This window comes from Phycodurus eques, chromosome 12 (genome assembly GCF_024500275.1).
Source record: "Phycodurus eques isolate BA_2022a chromosome 12, UOR_Pequ_1.1, whole genome shotgun sequence".
Taxonomy (NCBI): Eukaryota; Metazoa; Chordata; class Actinopteri; order Syngnathiformes; family Syngnathidae; genus Phycodurus; species Phycodurus eques.
The window spans coordinates 16,713,300-16,733,748 of NC_084536.1; the positions used below are offsets into that span (position 1 = coordinate 16,713,300).

Consider the following 20,449-nt stretch of genomic DNA (forward strand, 5'->3'; position numbering starts at 1 on the left):
CAAAAAAAAAATTATGACATTTTTTTGACACTTTTCAATAATGGGTCAAATGGACCGAAGAACATTATTGCTGTTCGGTTATTGACTTCCATAGTATTTCAAACTCCAAACCAGAAGGGGGTGGAAGAGAAGAATCAAAGCTAACTTTTCTTAGCATGAGGTGAAAGTAAAGCGCTCAGTCTCATGGCTTTCAAGGATTAACATTTAGTTTATGGATATGGTCGTGTTGCATTTGAATAAGCACACATTTCCTTTATTGGTCGTATTTGGACACAGTCTTTGATATCTGTGGGGATTTCCAGGCTGTGTTGCTTGTAAAAAGCATGGCACTCATGTTACAATTGTGAGCAACACGTGACAACAAAGCCAAATATGTGCAGTGAAACCATCTTCATTATAATAGTCCTACAAGAGTTTTTTTTCCCCCCTTGTGATTTACTGAGCATCACCAGATGGTATTAATGACTTTTTTGCTTTGAACATACTTATATTTGCTGTTTTGATATTTAAGGCCTTCACTCTCTTTGATATCGTATGGAATTGAGAAAATGCTGTTGGAAAATGGGGACCATATGCTAGATGAAGTGCTTAATGAAGTTTTGCAGGCTATTCAGGGTTTGCAGGCAGGATGTTGTTTTGGGGCATACTTGGTCAAGTAAGTACATCGGCAAACACTCACCCAGGTGCTAATAAATTGATGTGTTATGATGTGTTTGTGTGTATATAAAGTCTGTTTATGATCCAAACCAAGCGTAAATTGATTCATTTTTAAAGATGATCTGTATTCAAAATGATGCCCCATCCTCCCATATAGCGTGCATCCTGTTCCGGGTCATGGGTGAGCTGGAGCCTATCCCATCTGACTTTGAGTGCAAGGTGGGGTACATCCTGAACTGGTGGCCAGTCAATCCCAGGGCACATGGACAGCAGAGAGCATGTCAGTAGGGTGTACGAGAGCCTTTTAGTAGAGTATATGGCAGCGTTTTAATAGTAAGTATGAGAACATTTCAATCGTGTGTGTGTGTGTGTGTGAGAGAGTGTTTCAGTATTGTGTGAGTGGGGGGGGGCGGGCAGAAATTAAATACAAAAATCAGTAGCGTGTGTCAAGACTATTTCTGTTGTGTCTATGAGAGCTGTATGCTAACTTTGGCACATTTCCACAAGTATTGTACATGTTCAATAAAGTGCATTGTCTCTTTTAAATAAATTCATTAATTAAGTAGTGTGTTAAAGTCTTCCAGCAGTTTGATGATTGAGTTTCACTAGTGCATGTGAGTGAAAAAATAAAGAAATAAATCATTGGTGTGCGGTAAAGCGTTTCAGTAGTGTGATGAGTGTTTTTCAGTAGTGTGCAGTATGTACTGTATGTGAGTGTTACAGTAGTGTGAGAGCGTTTCAGTTGCACATGTCAGTACAAAGAAATCTCAGCTGTGTGTGTGTGTGTGTGTTTCAGTAATTGTATGAGAGCGTTTCAGTACTGTGTTTGAGAGCCTTTCAGTTGTGTGGGAAAGGTAATCCTGAATTACAGCATGTCCCTGACAGCAAGCATAACCACTCACATTCACACCTGTGGGAAATTTAGGATGGCAAATTAACCTCACGTACTTGGTTTTGGAATGTGGCAAGCACGGGGTACAATTTGCTAACCCCGCACAGAAAACCCAAAGCCGAGAGATGAACCCTGATCCTTGCCGCCCAGAATTCTGATGTTCCAAATTTCAGTTGTTGAGCATTGATGCAAGTATCTGCTCTGTTTTATTATGCATGTTTGGTGGTTGTGCTTAATTAAAAAAGTTGTGAACAGATGTCATAAACTGGATCCGAATCTCTTTGGTTTTGCCAAGAGCTTAAATTCTCGGCCTTCTGATCAAGACTCCAAAATTACATCATCCATGCTCCCCCGCCATGGTGGCAGCGACACATTTGAGGAAATGTCATTTTTTTTATCAAAAAGAAAGTGATCAATGCATCATAAAAGTTCAGTAAAAGACAAAAAAAAGACGAGTGAGAAGATGCTACTTTAATTATAGTTGTATATGTTAATGTGTCTTATGACTGTACAGATGAGACCGGATCGCTGCCTCCAGCTCATCTGCTTCACATTTGTAAACGTTAAAAACTTGGGTGGCGTGCGAGTGGCAGAATGATAGCACGATGTGTCACTGCGCTTCCATGAAATTATGTCATTTTTGTCTTGTGCCGACAAGTCTAAAGCCAACTAATGACTCTGAACCGTAATGCAACTCTAAACCTGTAAAGCCTGAACCATCAAATCATTGATGAAACATCCCAATTCTTTGAAATTTTTATTTATATTGTATTTTTTATTACATTGTCCTTCTGAACAAAACGGTCAAAATATGAAATTGTTTTTTATTTTTTTTTTTTTAAACCTTATTTTACTTTTTTCCAGATAATTGCATCAACTTTTAGGCAAAGTTCTCGGAGAATGTTCTTCCCAGCATACATCGGGCTTTTCAAGAAGAAAAAAAAAAAAAAAACATTGCAATGATGATGCAGATGCCTCAAAAGCGTAAGTCTCACATGTGTTAGGCTTTATAGGGGTTAACCAATGTTCATTGGTGCCTTGAGATGCAAGTGAAATTTGTTTCGTGACCACACTTGGTAAATCAAAAATCTCGTATCTCAAATCATCAATCCCATTGATTCGTTCCAGCCTCCCCGAAAAACACAAATAGTGTTTTTTAGTAAGAAAAATGACAACTTATAACATTTGACTTCATAAAAACATACAATAATGCTATAATTACATAACTAGAATGTAAAGAAACTTTTTGCCACATTTTTGCTACAGTTGAATGCATATCATGCTGCTCTTTGTTTGCGCGCCATGGACATCTGAAGGAAGTGTAATAGACATTTGGAGATCTCACAACTCCTTAGCAGTAATATTAGTCGTTCTTCACAGAGGATAAAGAATATTTGCCTTTGAGTATAATTATACAATCTGTCTAAGTGCGTTTCCCCATGTTCAAATATCAGTTGCTTAAAGGATTGTGGCATTTGGCATTGTTTGTTAGCATTTGCTAGATGATGTTAAATTTGTTAGAGATGACCAACGCCAGCCGTGGTGTAAAATGCCAATTTAAGCTTTTCATTACATTAGCACATAAGATGATAAAAAGAAACAAAAACAAAAATGTTTGACTTATCGCCAAGTTTAATGAATGAGACATGAAAAGCTCACCTCTTTTTCGTTCCACTCGTGATAATAGCAGACGGATTTCTTTTCATCCACTACTCTTGAGTTTGCACATTACAGTATGTCCTGTTTGGGGTTAAAAAGAGAATGACCGAGAAGCCATTAAAGGAGATGAAAAAGAACATAAACCCAGCAGGCCATGTGATAATTGTTTCCCCAACGCGAGGCATCCTGATGCCAAACAATGAACAATTACTGCGCTCACACTGACGCAGGAGTGGTGAGTCTTTTGACAGGGATAACATGCACGAGAGCCCCTTCCCTCTAACTTCTTTTCCTTTCGGCTTGTCCTGTTAGGGGTCGCCACAGCGTGTAATCCTATCTACTGCATCCGCCTCTCGAACACCAACTGCCCTCATGTCTTCCCTCACGACATCCATCAACCTTCTCTTTGGTCTTCCTCAAGCTCTCTTGCCTGGCAGCTCCATTCCTCATCATCCTTCTACCAATATACTCACTATTTCTCCTCTGGACGTGTCCAAACCATCGAAGTCTGCTCTCTCTAACTTTGTCTCCAAAACATCTCACCTTGGCTCTGTTGAGCTCATTTCTAACTTTATCCAACCCAGTCACTCCTAGGCGGCACGGTGGGCGACTGGTTAGAACATCCGCCTCACACTTCTGGGGCTGGGGTTCAAATCCCGACCCCGCCTGTGTGGAGTATGCATGTTCTCCCCGTGCCTGCGTGGGTTTTCTCCGGGGACTCCACATCCCAAAAACATGCAGGGGAGGTTAATTGTAGACTCCAAATTGCCTGTAGGTGTGAATGTGAGTGCGAATGGTTGTTTGTTTCTATGCTTCTATGATTGGCTGGCAGTCCCACCTCCACCTTAAACTCCACTGTCACACCTACAGCGCACCTCACCACTGTTATGCTGCCCTCGTCATACATGTCCTGTATTATTCTAACATACTTCTCTGCCACTCCAGACTTCCGCATGCAGTACCACAGTTCCTCTCTGGGTACTCTGTCATAGGCTTTCTCTAGATCAACAAAGACAATGTAGCTCCTTCTGACCCTCTCTGTATTTTTCCATCAACATCCTCAAGGCAAATAATGCATCTGTGGTACTTTTTCTAGGCATGAAACCATACTGTTGCTCGCAAATACTCACTTCTGTCCTGAGTCTAGCCTCCACTAGTCCTCAGCCCTCTCAGCGTCCCACTTCTTCTTAGCTAACCTTTTTCCTTGTATGATTTCCTGTACTGTGAGGTTCCACCACCAAGTCTCCTTCTCTCCTTTCCTGCCAGAAGATACACCAAGTACTCTCCCCTGCCTGCCTCTCTGATCACCTTGGCTGCAGTGGTCCAGTCTTCTGGAAGCTCCTCCTGTCCACTGAGAGCCTGTCTCACCTCTTCCCGAAAAGCTGCACAACACTCGTCCTCTCAGCTTCCACCACATGGTTCTCTGCTTTGCCTTTGTCTTCCTCATCTTCCTCCCCACCACCAGAGTCATCTTACACACCACCATCCTATGCTGTCTTGCCACACTCTCCCCTACCACTACCTTACAGTCAGTAACCTCCTTCAGATTACATCGTCTGCACAAGATATAATCCACCTGCGTGCTTCTATCTCTGGTCTTGTAGGTCACCCTATGTTCCTGCCTCTTCTGGGGGGGGGGGGGGAGGGGAGTGTTCACTACAGCCATTTCTATCATTTTTGCCAAGTCTACCACCATCTGTCCCTCCAAGTTCCTTTCGTGGATGCCGTACTTACCCATCACTTTTTCATCACCCCTATTACCTTCACCAACATGTCCATTACAATCTGCACCAATCACGACTCTCTCTCTCTGTCTGGGATGCTCAGAACTACTTCGTCTAGCTCCTTCCAGAATTTGTCTTTCACCTCTAGGTCACATCCCACCTGTGGGGCATAGCCACTAATCACATTATACATAACACCCTCAATTTCAAGTTTCACCCTCATCAGTCGATCTGATACTCTTTTCACCTCCAAGACATTCTTAGCAAACTCGTCTTTTAAAATAACCCCGACTCAATTTCTCTTCCCATCTACACCATGGTAAAATAATTTAAACCCTGCCCCTAAACCTCTAGTCTTAATGCCTTTCCACCTGGTCTCCTGAACACACAATATATCAACCTTTTTCCTCATCATCATGTCAACCAACTCCCGAGATTTTCCTGTCATAGTCTCAGCATTCAAAGTCCCCAAATTCAATTGTAGCCTCTGTGGTTTCCTCTTCTGTTTCAGCCGAAGAACCCGCTTTCCACCTCTCCTTCGTCTTTGACCCACAGTAGCTGAATTTCCACCAGCACGCTGCAGGTTAACTCTGTCAGAGGCGGACGTTGTTAACCCGGGCCACGACCGATCCGGTATGGAATTCTTTAGACGAACAGTAATATTTCTTTGGCAAAGTTGTAAGCCGGATGCCCTTCCTGACGCAACCCTCTGCATTTATCCCGGCTTGAGACTGGCCTACAGTTTGCACTGGCTTGTGCCACCCATATGGCTGCATTACCCACTTCCCTCTAACTGGTCACCTTTTATTAAAATGGTGAACCTTGAAGCTTGATTCTTGTTTGCCTGGGAAATAATCTCATACAAAAATGTAATGTAAATGCAATGTAATGTGACCAAATCATATCTTCTCATTTTAGACTCCTGTGCATGCCATTGAGTCACTGTCACATGTACTTGAACCCTATCCTTTTGGATCTACGACGAGGGCTTCTGGGGATGCTGGGCCTGATTCTTCCTCTTCCTCTTGGGTTGGGTTTTGTCTGTGTTGCCACCCTGGGAGGGGCCGGTCACGGGGCTGCTCTCAGTCTGTGGATGCTGGTGAGGGGCCCGCTGGCCCTACTCCAGGGGCCTCGTCCTGGTCTCCGGGTGGGGGCCACGGAATTGCAGCCAGGTCCTGTGTCATCCTCTTCCATCTCCCCGGGGCGCTCCGCCGTGGTCGTCACCTCTCTCTCGCTTGGGCTGTGTGGGGTCCCTGGCTGACTTCGGGTCCTATGGTATGGTGTCGCCGCCTCTTGCCTTGGAGGGGCCAGCCTTCTGTGCCCTGTTCTGGTCGCTGGGGGAGGGGGGTTCGGTCGGGCCGGCATTTTTATTACTCTCACTGTATACTTGTAATACTCACAATGAGTATTTCACTCATTGGGGACATTCACATCTTATTCAGGGTCCCCTGGGTGGCTAGCACGAGGCTTGATGAGGCGGACGCTGGGCTGGGTCCTGGCACATATGTGCTGGTCTCAAGTCCGGTCGCCCCTCCCCCTTCTCTGGCCTGCCGGCCCTCCAGTTTTAATGCATCATACATCCATCTGTGGGGGGAGGACAGTGTCGGGCTGGGGAATGGGAAATGGTTACAGGTCATCTTTGCCCTGTGACCGTCTCACCCCACCCCCACCAGTCTCCCCAATTTTAATACGCGACACCCCACCACACACGATCACGGTACAGGGATAATGGTTGCCAGTTGGGGATCCTGGTAACCATAGTAATAGGGTGGGTGGCGGGTATTCACATTTCTCTTGGCTTTACTCCTGGGGGCCTTCTCCCCCCCATTCGGTTGTCAAGTCGTGAGGAGAGTAGGGTGCCTCCCCTCTCTTGGCGCCCTTGCCCATCATTACTTGTGACAGGGACTTGACATGGGCTCGCTTTTGGCAGGCTGTGAGCTTTTTCGGGTGGCAGCTGGCTCCTGCGTTGGGCCCTGTTGGTGGTTGGGGCCCCCATGCTCTCTAGGGGTGGCAGGGGTGGCACTGGGTGGCGGGTGGGGGCAATTGGACGTGGGGGTTGTTGGTCCAGTACCCTTGCCCCTCCCTTTGGGACTGGTCAGGGTGCTTCAGTTGGACTGGGGGGCCAGCCTGGGTCTTGGGGAGTGGGTGGAGTCTACCTGGCTGGGTCCCCTGTGGGATGGGCTCGCTGGCTTAGCCGCCCTTGCGGCCCAGCCTTCCTCAATGTGCCAGCTCAGCAACGCTGTACACCAGTTGACCAACATACATGTGATATGGTGTTCATTCACTAATAAATTCCATAGACACGCTTTAGGTTTTAATTGCTTGTGCTGGGTCCACTAATAATAACACGTATTACGATATCAACTCGCTGGTTCTTACAGGTGTTTAGACACTATAAAAGCATCCCACCGCGCTATTCATCAGTAGCACTGCCTTGCTCATTTCACACATCCTGTCCTGTCCTGCGCTTTTCCGTTCTCTCTCATCTTGTCCTATTTTGTTGCGTGTCCTCACCGGGTGTCCCCCCGTCCACAAATAAGAACATGATTTGACTTTTGTAACATTATTTGTGGTCAAATACCTACACTGTCTCACTATTGTTCTGCTGTGGTTCTCACCCCTCGTCCCCTTGTCCATTCTGTCCCTCTATCTGTCGCCTAAAACCCTCTTCTTTCCGGCTGCATATTCTATAAACATCAGAATAATTAAAAGATAAGTATTTGAAACTCCCCTGTTCCACAGCAAAACTGTTCCAGCACAAAAGGCCCACAGATCCACCATTCTGGCATGGCTATGCAGCTGAAAAGGACAGATTTAAAAAAAAAAAAAAAAGATGGTTCGTTCGGTGTAAATTACGGATCCGTCGTCGGGGACTTTGTCATTATTGACTGGTGGTTCTTGGAGAAAATATTGAGCATTCCCAGTATACTGAGTGTATGCCGAATGGATCGGCGAGGTACTTGAGACCACAGTCAAGACTGCTTCTTGACAGGATGTGGAGGAGGAAAAGGGTGGAGAATGGGAGGGCGCGAGATAGAAAAGTTGTAATAAAGAAATGGAGCCTATTATTGTTGATTCAGCCCCGCAGAAATTAGCGGAACACATTCTTATTGTTCCTGTCAACTTGACCTGCCTCTTCATATAAAAACTCCCCCACCCCTGAAACACTCCCCTTGCCTCCTTTTCCCTCCCCAAACCCTTAGCGCACTTCACAATCATACTCCCTTTTGAAAGAACTGAGGGAAAAACCTTGCCAGAGCCTCAATTACACAATGGCAGCAAAAAGCTCCGCACGCTGACCCCCAGCCAGCTGCATTCACTCTGGGCACATCTCTCTCCACAGGAATTCTAAAGGCCTTTTAGTCAGGCAACCAGAGTGCAGCCAGCAGGAGAGGCGCAGAGGAAGAGGCGCGCACACACTCCGCCCGCCCGCCCGGCCCAAGTCTTCACAGAGAGATTAATCATGTGTGAAATGGAAACAGCAAACGGCGGCTGACATGGCCTGAACCCGCTCCAGGTTTCCCTCATCAGCTTGCGGCCGCCGTGCGGCGCTCCCCTAACAGGCAGATGTTAATAAAAGGCATGTGGGTCCCGCAGGGGTCAAACGCATACGGCCACCACCACCAAGCGCCGCTGGTGGGCTGCCATCCTATCATTGTTGTTTGCGAGACCATTCATATGGACAAAAGCGGTAGAAGATTGTTCCTGTAAACACCACTGAAGCACTGTTAGCAAATCTTGATAATGTATAAAGTATTGCAGCTGCATGCCCTGAAAGTCATCATGAGATTGTTGAGGGATCTTTCTACATTGAAAAAACTATTATTGTTATTATTAATATTATGATTATTATTATTATTAGCATTGAATCATCTTAGCATTTTAGCAGCAATTAAATACACTGAAAAGCACATAAAATGTATACAGTAATCGACCTTCTATCACTGGGGTTACATTCCAGACCACCCCTGCAATAAGTGAAATCAATGATATACACCCTAGGCATGTTTTTATAGCATTTACAGCACATATTTTTTTAAAGGTCTTTATATACTCTTTTAAAACAACAACAACAAAAAACACACATTGAGAGAGAGCAAGAAGAAATTATATCGTCCAAACAGTAACAAGTGTAGTAACACAAAAAAAATTATAAATAAAATAAAAGAAAAAAATTACAAATTAAAAAAAAAAAAAAAAAAACAGCAAATACCTGGATAGCGAAGTGTGAACCACAATATAGTGGGGTATTACTCAATGTACTATATACACACACACACACACACACACATAGACACGTATACACACACAGTATATTAGGGCTGCACAATTAATTGAATTTCAATCGTGATCGTGATTTTGGATGCCACGATTAAATGAATCTCATCGTCTGCAATATTTACATTTCAAATGCAGGCTCAACTGCATACGTGTCTGATCAAGCACTTTCTCAGGAGTAGACCAGCAGTCAGCCAACCACCAGGGGGCGAACGCATGGTTAAGGCTTCATTAAGCTACCTAAACAACAAGAAAGATACTCGCATGTTTATTCATTAAGCACTTGGTCAATTTTAAGTTCTTTGGTAAATTGCATTATTTTTATTATCATTCATTCCATAATGATAATCCATTCATTTTAAAGCTTCATTTTACACTGAAAACTGTTTACACATTGTTGAAAGGTAGTGCAGTAAAAGCACAGATGTTTTCCATAACACGATGAATAATTTTGATAAATAATCGGGATTATAATCAAAATAAACAATTATCATTTCGGCCATAACACACACACACACAGAGAGAGAGAACTTGAACTCACATGTAAGGAAGAACTATATGTAAGAAGTTTCTTGTGTCTCACTTTGCATTTAAAGATGAGGCACAGCCGTGCATTTAATGGCGACATAAACATGCAAAACTGTGACGAGTGGCAGCTGAGCGAGGCCCACACAGCCGCCCGGGGAGACAATCAAGGCGCGTGCGTCCCTCCCGTCTTAAAAGCCTGGCAGAGCCTTTGATAAGCGCCATTCTTTCTTACCATCTAAAGAGGTCTTCCATAGATTTGACTTGCCTTGCTCAACCTTTGACGAGTAATGTAGATCATTTTTATTCATTGCCAAAAATTGTCAGCAATTATGTGCGCAAAGCGGCCACCTGCCTAGGCTGAATGGCTCCTGTTAGTGGGGCTGCATGGGTTGCGGGGAGGTGCCGCGAGGGGGAGGAAGGCGCGGCCGTGGTGGGGGTGGGCTGTGGAGCAGGTGAAATAGCCCCTCTCGTTAGTGTAATGAGTGGTCCGAGCCTCGGAGTGGCAGGGGCACGTCGCTCCGAGTGAAATGCCACCTCCCCCTCCTTAAATGCATCATGGGACATTTACAGTCAAATCGCAGCTGAAGTTGCCGGTTCAGACTCATCATCTTAACAATGTGGCCGCATTTTCACATATCTTTATGCAACATTGCACATTTTATCTGACCCCCTTAAATTTTGGTCTGCACCTCCTTGGTGCAGAAACTGTAAGCCATCTTTTCTAAATACAGAACTTAATTTGCGCTGTGACCAAGCTTGTAACTGAATTTACTCGTATATAAAATACATTTCCGTGAAAGGAATTATTTGAAATGTCATTACTGTTTCAGCCGCCATAAAAAAAAAAAACTGAAAAATTGCTACATGTTTTTAAATTAAGAAAAAGAGCACTGTATAGTCGTACCTTGACTTTAAGTCCGATTTAAAGGACAGCGTACGAACTGGAGCTTCGGAGTGGCGTGGCCGCTTTAGAGCGCCTCGTTGTCATGGCCTGGAAAAGCCTAGTGACGACCCGCGGGGGGATATATTTTTAAGTGAATATATTTTCACCGCTCAAACGTAAGTTATGTTTAGGCTTAAAGATATTTGACAAAGTAGCATCCATTTTTTCAGGTTGTAGAAGTGGTATTTGATTGACAGTTGACAGTTGAGCGAGGCGTGGTTTCACAACCACAGCATTTTAGAGCAGAAACAACAACGTGATTTCTCATGATTTGGAAGCCTCATTTTATATATCTGTTGATTTGTTTTGTTTTTTTCATTTAAATTTGGCAGGGTTGTTAGCAACAATCTTCTCTGCGGTCTGTCAAATTTAGACATTTATTTTCCACTTTACAGGAACTTTAAGGTTCCGCTGAATCGTCAACAATTTTGGTGCAATGTAGACAGACGTCACCTGCTGTAATTCCTCCCTTAAGCAGCTGCATGTTCAGTGATGTGAGTATTACTTTGGCTGAAGAAGAGCTGTGTGGAAACACTTTCATTAGGCCACAGCGCTGACCCGGGGTCGGCCACTGAATAAGTAACTCTCTATTAATGATTTCTACAGCGGCACACTCCTGACCCCTGATCACTTTCAATCTCAGAAAGGGAGAAAATGGCGAGAGAGGCGGGGGGTGAGACCTATTGTGTGGAGATTAAGAAAAACACTTTTTTCTTCTTTTGCCATGTGTGTGGGAGGGTGATTATTTGTGTGCCGCTGGGATGGGAGGGGGTACAGGACTTGTCGGGGGGGTGTAAAGATCCTGCTGAGACTGACTCACATACTGTATTCTGGTTTCAGTTTCTTCTCGCCGCCTCTAATGGTCATCTTCTCGTCCTTCAGCCCTCAGCTGCTCGTGGATGATCTCCATGTCCCTCACGCTCCCCTCAACATGGATGATATCCTCATCGTCGAATGCACCTGCAGCGCAAGGACACACAACAAGGCATCAGTATCGATTTTTTTTGTTCCTCTTTGCCAGTAACAGCAGGAGGGAGTCAAATCGGTAAAAATTGAATCGATGTCGTTTTTTCGCCATGAATCCGCCACAAAGACGTTTTTTTTGTTACAAAAGGCATTGTGGCAATTGTAGGCTTTCAAGACCAAAACAAAACAACTGATGAATTTGGATGGGCTAATAGTGGTTAGCATGTCTGTCATCTTTGGGGTTCCAATCTCATCTTAACTTGTGCAGGTTCTCTGCTTCCTCCGACATTCCAAAAACGTGCATGTTAGGTTAGTTGAATACTCTAAATTATCCACTGGTGTGAGTGTGTTATTTTTCTATAAGTGCCTAATGAGGATAAGTGCTATAGAAAAAGGACGGATAGATAAACTGACTAGTCAGCAGATTAGGTCCATGGCAATGACAATAACGCTCAGTTATAATTGACACGGTGGGCGGGATTAGGGTGGAGTCTTCAATTGGCCTAACTTGCATGTTTTTGGACTGTGGGAGGAAGCCGGAGTACCAGGAGAAAACCCAAACTCCACACGGAAAGGCCAGAGCCCAGACTCGAACCCCGGATCTCAGAATTGTGAGGCAGACGTGCTAACCACTACTCCCTACGTTTGATTTAATACACTCATTATTTTTATTTTTTTTTGCATCAATCAACAATAACCAGTCGTAAAGGGAATGCCATCCCATTCAACAAGGAAGTATAGAACATGCCGTGTAAGGCATTCAATGAAACGAGTCTGGTATGTTCTGAGCGTGCTCTGTGACGTCTGTTAATGCTCCGTATAAAAATAGTGTTGACAGACAGGTGAGATCGTCACAGAAAGCTATGTCAGCACCATGATTGGCTCGTTAAAAAGCTGTCACACCATCAACGAACATGCTGGAACACGAATGCACGCTTGGAATAGCGATGACTCACAGACACAAACAAATATATATATATATATATATATATATATAAACACACACACAGTAGGTAAAGGGTGCTTTTTTAGTTGTTAGGTAATTAGCATTTTTTTGTTTGTCACGTTAGTAAAGCTATTGGAAGTTTCTTTTCAGTAGAGCTTTATGCAATTTAATAAGGGGGAAAGTATTTTGAGTGCAGAGGTTTCTTTCCACGGTATCATGTTATCAAAAACGGGTATTGTATATTATTTAATTTTTTACTGCTTAGGTATGGTTCAGAGTCTGTGCTTTTTTTTAAGTTAACCACAGTTGAACCAGTACTTCTACTTTTACCACTCTTTTTTTTTTTTTTTTTTTTTATAAACACACAAATCTGTACTTGTCAAGTTTAGAGTATGAGTATATTTGCCACCTCTGACTGTAGCTGGTAATAGTTAGCCACCACAAGCATGTTAGGATGCCAACATGAGCAATTAGCGTCAACACTGAATAGAGGGAGTTCTTGCACGTCATAAGATGGAACAAAAATAATCCTTCCCTCGAGTGCACTTGAGCTTGTTCTTCTCCTCGGTTAATTTTCTCTCTTTTTTTAACTTTGAAGTGAACAACAAGGATGTTGTAAACCAACATCGCTGGTCAACGGAAGACTTGCTCGACAGAAGCTGTAGACTTATGCGCAAGCTGTCATCCTGCATGTTGTCCGCATGCTGAAACGGACTTATTCAATTAGTCTTTGGCTAATCAGCCTGTTTTGGTTCGTCTCCTCTTGCAGAGGTACTCCACAGTATAAACAGTTCACTTAGGCTCCACAGAAAGGGGCTAATCAGTGGAATTATTGTTTTGCTGCTCCAATTTACCAGCTCCCCGTTTAGCACTGATTGCAATGAAAATTTGCCTTTGTCTCTGCTCGAACTTAGAAAATATACTGCAATGTAATCATTTTGTTTGCTGCAATAATATACATGCATGAGCAGCAATCACAACGTAAAGTTGGGATACTCTGCAGTGTGAATTCTGCCGAGCAATTTTCGCACATAAGTTTTCAAAAGTGTTGCAATTAGTAATAAATCTGTCATGATTGATTTCAATCTTGGCAAAGGAAATCGTTGAAAATATTCTGAAAAGCAAGGTTTTTTTTCCCAAGACTAATCTACAATGTTATACTATCTTACATCTTTCACATGAAAAGCGGATAATTCAATAACACAAAGGCTTTAGAAGTGCAGGACCAGCTGATCACTCACTATTAAGTCATCAGCTGACATTCTCCTTTGGTCACCGCATATTCCACAGTAATGCCCTTCAATTAATTCCGCCTAATTTAACATTCACTTCAAATTTACAGCCACCCAATTCCTGGCTGAGAGCTGGGGAACAAATACGTAAGGTGAAAGAAAAAAAAGAGGAAATGTGAGGGGACACTCGTTACAATTAGTCCTCGACTGGATTGTTAAAAACGTGTCCTGCTCTCGTGAGGCCGCCGACTGGCGCAAAGACGCAGCACCACCAGTTTCCGGGGATGCGGTCACAACTTAACCGTCCTTCTTTAATGTTACATTAACAGTCCTCATCATGAAAATGAAGCAGAATAATTCAAATCTGAGGCCTTATAACAAAGTGGCCAAACAATGACACTGCAAGTCTCTTAAAATGTGTTTCCTTCCCTTTTGTACCTTTTCTTTTTTTCATTGGGTGCATGTGATTTTCGTATGTTTCAAAGTGTGTGTAATAAGTGGTTGAATGATACCAAATCATTTTTTTTTTTTTTTACACATGATGTTTTTGGATAACACGAGTCATTTGACCATGTATATTCTATCATCTTTCATCATTTGCACGTGTCCCTGAAACTGCTGTCCACTCTGTCACGATGGGGTACCTGTCCTTTTAAGAAACTCATGTTTTCAGTCAGCATTTTGTCTTTCTTTACTGGAGTTGGAAACGGTGGATGGTTGTAGAGTAAATACTCATCATTTTTATCATATTATCCACCCTGTCATAGCTGAAAAGCAAGTGACATCACTTCCTTTCAAAAATGAAAACTATATATTTGTTCAACAGCTCACAGTCAGCTTGCTAACCGAATCATGCTGCAAAGTGAAGGTCCACCATGTGCTCATGAAATGCTAACATTAGCCAAACATGTCCGCCCCGTCATTGTCCACAAGCTCACGTACTATATTTTATTGTTTGCATGTACATTGTCTGCTTGCAGTAAATTTAATATTGTTTTAAAACAGTATGGGAGGTCGACCATCATGCGTTTCTAATGGCATAACAGCTACTTAACACAACGGATATGAAGTTCAATGGCAAACCTAAACCTCCGATTTTTGTGGTGAAACGGGTAAGTCTCAAAGGCCACAAACAGATTAGAGGGAGTGGCTTTGAATGGCCTTATAAGGGCCTGACAAAGACCTCCAATTTTGGGATTTACGGCGGCACTCCAAGCTCGGGGGGTGCCAGACAAGAACTACAGCATAATGCGAATCGGAAATGATCGTAGGAGACCACAGTTGCCCCACTAGTTTTGAGTTTTTCAGTGAACGCCATCCCCCTCCCTGAAAAAGAAGCTTTAGCTATAATCAGTTTTGAATGACGTACACAGACAAGACGGCAATCTGTGTCAAGTCGAAGATCAATACTGATCCTGATTGAGCTACCACGCTGTGATGTCGCTACCTGGGAGGATACGTGGTCAACATAATTCTGTTAAATTACAGTATTCATTCGCCTCCAACTTCCTGCGCGTGTTTTCACATGCAAGGCAGCTAAGAGCACATCTGAAGAACTCGCATTCCTCTCGCTGCCTTTAAAAAGTGTTCACGCAAAGTCAGCGCTGCAATTCTGCCGGTATTCAGAGCAGTAAAAGCGTTTTTACGGGTCTGTCAAGGGTGACGCTCATAATGGGTGTCTTACCGGTGTTGAAACACTACAGATGAACATGAGGGTTATTCAGAAATAGGTTTGTATAGGATTCGTGAAACTGACAGCTATATGACTACATCTTCAGAAGTCCTTCCTTTGCGTACCAACATACCAATTACAATAAATACATTGGGAACTTAAAGGCAGCTTGACAAAATTATGCGTTTGACACCCTGTGAGCCAATCTTTCAAGTATATCAAAAGTGGTATCTCATGAAATTTTGTTAGAATTCAAAGCATTAAAGCTAAAGTGTATCATCATTTGACCTTTAAAAAAAAACATCAAAATCAATGTGTATGGTAAACTGGCTTCTTTTTAGGAAAAGTCTGGTATTACCATGGCAACCTTATCACCAATTTTATAGCAGTAGACCAGCAAGGCCATCAGGACAAATGTACTTTACTTTCATACTGGAGGGAGCTTGTGTGTATATATATATATATATATATATATATATATATATAGATAGATATATCTATAGATAGATATATCTCTATATATATATATAGATATATCTATCTATATATATATATATATATATCTATATATCTATAGATACAGATATATATATATAGATATATATAGATATAGCCTATATATATATATATCCTATATATATATATATATATATATATATATATATATATATATATATATATATAGATAGATAGATATAGATATAGATATAGATATCTATATCTATATAGATATCTATATAGATATCTATATATCTATATGAGTATTTTTGCCTAGTATGTTTTTTGGGGTGGTACGAATACTCTTGTATACATACAAATATATTGTCCAATTTTTCCCTATTTTGTATCTAATATTTTAGATTCCCCCCCCAAGAATTTGTTTACATAATAATTGCCTTAATATTATTTTTCTGATATTTCCAAGGTAATATTTTGGTATTTTTCTATTTTTGCCCAATATTTTTGTATTTTATTCTACTAGTTTAGTATCTCCCCAATTCCCCTCTAATATTTTTCCTAGTATTATTTTTATAGTACTTTTGGGTAATTTATTCCCCCCCCCCCCCAAAGTTTTCCCTGGTATTTATTTTTAGCTAATATTTTTTTTTTTTGGCAAACATATTTTTTATGAATGATAAAAAAGAAATGTAAAAAAATGAGTTCATTTTCCTACTCTAAAGGAATGAATGAGTAATGAGCTTCCGGAAAATAATGGTAATAAGTGGAATCACAAGTTGATTCATGTAGAGGTGATCAGGTCCGAAAAGCCGATTTGTTGACGATGACCCAAAAACAAAATAAATGAGTTCATCCCCTCATCCTTAGTCTGACCATTGATATTCCATTTGTTTTGCAAACGCGCAGTGCATGAGAGTGCCTGGACTGGGAGAAAGCTTCACATGCACACAAGTGTTGTCCCACATCAGAGAACAAACCTTTTCAGGTCCTTCACTGCCATAGTGCCGCTGATTGCACAGCCACCAGCGATTTCCTAACCAACCGCCACCTGAACAATGATGTGTTCGCCTTTCAGACCCTCCGGCCTTTCAAAGCAGAATCATTTCACAGTTTGGAACGAGATCTCCATAGCAACTCCTCTTTGAAGGGTTTAGAATCACCATCCAATAATTCTATGATCATCGGGCCTTACCATTCCCAGTGGTTCTTTTCACAGTGGACGGGGGGGGGGGGGGGGGGGGGGGACAAGGAAGGGGTGTGGGCAGAGTAGGAGGAGGAAGCAGGAAGAGTCGCAAGTCTATTCCAGGCAATTCATCTTGCAGGCCTATTAGAATTCAAAATATTGCGACCTTCAATCACAGAGGATTTTATTTGGAGCCGTGGCGATCTCCACTCGAGATGGGAAGGCATTTTGCTCTAATCATCTGCCGTGAGTGGAGGATGACAAAAACTCTTCATTTTCGCTCAAGCAAAATGCTCATCTAAATGCTGTGACAGCAGCTGAAACACAGAGTGCACAAAAGGAGGATGATCAAGCCACCGCTAAATGATCCAGGCACGCATTTGCCAGTATTGCTCAAAACAACGACTAATATGAACTAAAAACAAAATGTACATGCCACGGGGTAATTTATTTTACCGTCAGATTTTTTAAGCAAACAAAGGATTTAAAAAAACAAAAAAAGGTTTTCCCGAGTGAGGAGTGGGTCTGACGTGCAAACAGATGAAGAAATCAGTAAAGTGGGCTAGTGAATACTGTGGTTTGAAATACGACATGAACATGACGCCAGACCTCCAAGGGAGTAAAAGTAAAAAGTTGTAAGAAAAATAAATACTCATTTCAAGTACAGATAGCTTAAACATCTACTTCTTAGAAACCTAGTATTTGTACTTGGTTTCTTCACACCACTTTAAATATCAGTAGATACACATTTAAGAATCATTATTGATCATGATCACATTTAAACAATACAAAAGGTGGGTAGACACACAATACACACGTACACAAATATCTGGGCAGCGACAAGTACTACAAGTATACAACAGATTCATCAATTTCATGGCGGACAAGAAACATTCACATTCTCATCAGTTTCAGATTTGTGTGGAACTGCTTTTACACCACCAAAATGACTGACAATCTATGGAAAGCCATTTGAGCATTTCTTCAATAGCCTTGACATGTAGCTTAAGGTCCATTAAGGTCCATGTACTAGTGTGCTCATTTTCCTCAGTCGAAAGACAATTCAGCACACTCAGGGCTATAGTCTCCTTTTTACTATTAAGTCTGTTTTTAAGCACTTAGATTCGTGCCCTTTTCAACGACGCATACTCTCCCGTCCAGACGTTGTGACACACCCACCTCACGTAACCTTAGAATGAACGCCACAGAATTTGAATTCGGAGGCTAGCTGTAAAATCGCGGAGCATGGGGTTTTCCCAGAGACCTGTGAATGTCAATCACTGGCCTACTAAAAAAATCCCAGCCGTGAGAGCATTCAATCAATATCCTTTATATATTCTCAAACTGAATGGACTAATAAACCGTCAAGGGGTCAGACAATTCATCAGAAAACATTCATTTACATACAGTATATGGCTATTTGTAGCTTCAGTAAGACTTTTGCTTTATTTTCCTCTGGAGGTCTATCCAAAATATGAAACAAACTTGGAATTGGACCTGAAATTTCAAAGATTGAATTAAAGAAAACCGAGGCCGTCAAACAAGAGTTTACGCATGTCTTTTTGCAAAGCTGCCAGGGCTTTTACTTATTATACAGTGACAATTGACAATTACATTAGGGAATGTCCCAGCATAAGGAAACCCTGCACCCAATTAAAAAAAAAAAAAAAAAGGTTCCAGTAAGTCAGGTACCTAGAATGAGGTGTAAATACCCCAAGGCCACACATCGCGTGACACAAAACCGCACATTAGCCTTGAAACCAATTGAGCTTTTGTCAAGGTGACACATCGTTTTCGCATTCAAATGGATAATTGATGGAAAACAACTGGGAATATGGCCAGGTGAGCTGGCAGTGTCGCCGCAGCTGGGAACACAACGGTAGACGAGGTAGAACATGTCTGTGTCTTGTTTCGGGCATCGCCGATTCTGCAGCGGTCCGATCGGCGCTGAGGCAATGGCAACGCTTTCCTCAGAGACCATTCATGTGGGTCTTATTCATGCTCTTCTAGACCAAAATTACAAATCGTTTTCACTTGTAATAACTCATTTTGACATTTTCTAACATTTCTAACACTATGCTCGCCTTGTGGATAACAATTTTAATATTCCATATTTTATTTTAAATTTAACAAAGGAAATGTTGTTCTCAATTCAAATTACAGGTGTTGGGGTTGCGATGAGGGCTCTTAAGTTCTGACACACCAAACACATCGAAGCACACGTTGCTTTGAGTTCTGCGACACTGTCATACTGGAACAGCATTTCCAAGGCTTTGTTAATTGATTACGAAAATGTTGCCTGTATTGCCTCAAGTGAGTGCAGGTTAAAATAAAATCCCTAAAATGCACACAACGTGGGTGACTTTAGTGTAGGAAAGAAGACTTCTTTTCCAAAGATATCCTAGTCGTATACACCACAAATGAGGTCAACGTTCATAAAATGAGCAGCTTAGTTACTTACTCAGACAAGCACAAACGCGGGTTTGGTCTGTTAAATTTAAAAGACTCCAGAACAATTGCCAGCCCATTCTCACATGGAAAACATCTGTGTGGATGGATTAACGCCAGCTCCCCAAAAATATTAGCGTGTAAGTGACCATCATATCACTCACCCATAGTGGCCAGATACTGCATGCCATAAAATCAGTACATGGCTAGTTACACAAGGACACTGTTCCTATTCACCTCACTTTAGTACAGCACTGCTAAAGATACCACTTGTGAATCAATGCATGTCGAGACCACCATTACGAGAAGATTCTAAAATGTTCATTTAGAATATGCATCACGATCAGAATCATCTTTATTGGTCTAAAACTAAAGAAATGTACCTCCAGTAGTTGGAGCCACAGGAAAAAAAGCCACTATAACAAAAAACTACATTCAGGTCTATGCTTGCATGGTATGCGATAATTTTAAACCTTCTTTGGCTAACATTTTGAATAAATAAAAATACAAATCATTGAATGTTCCCTTTTTGCCATGGTAGCCTCTCTGTACCTAAAAACTTTATACAGCTATAATATTGAAGCCAAATTGTTGGTATTGTGAGAAACAAATGTACAGAGTCATTCAACAACGTTCCAAGTAGTGCGGTAAAACTGATCAACAACAAATGATGCGGAGTGACAGCGTTACCACAATGAATAGAGGAATAATCACGTCAATCAGAGGGAGGGGCCATCAACGACTTACTGAAAATACTGTTAAACCAGTCAGTCACACTACTACCTCAGGAATGATCAGCACAGGCAACATGACATGTCATTATGTTACGTGGAGACATAATCAGTCCATCCATCATTTTCTA

At 42.0% G+C, this 20,449-nt stretch overlaps 1 long non-coding RNA gene across 4 annotated transcripts in view; it reads right to left on the bottom strand.

Moving 5' to 3' along the window:
* Positions 1-20,449, bottom strand: part of LOC133410963 (uncharacterized) — a 59,901-nt gene that overhangs the window by 30,034 nt on the left and 9,418 nt on the right. For 3 of the 4 annotated variants that reach the window (XR_009769598.1, XR_009769599.1, XR_009769600.1), the window contains one exon: positions 11,502-11,641. This is a non-coding gene — a long non-coding RNA (uncharacterized LOC133410963). The remainder of the gene's footprint in view (positions 1-11,501; positions 11,642-20,449) is intronic. The other variant, XR_009769601.1, reaches the window with a different exon arrangement.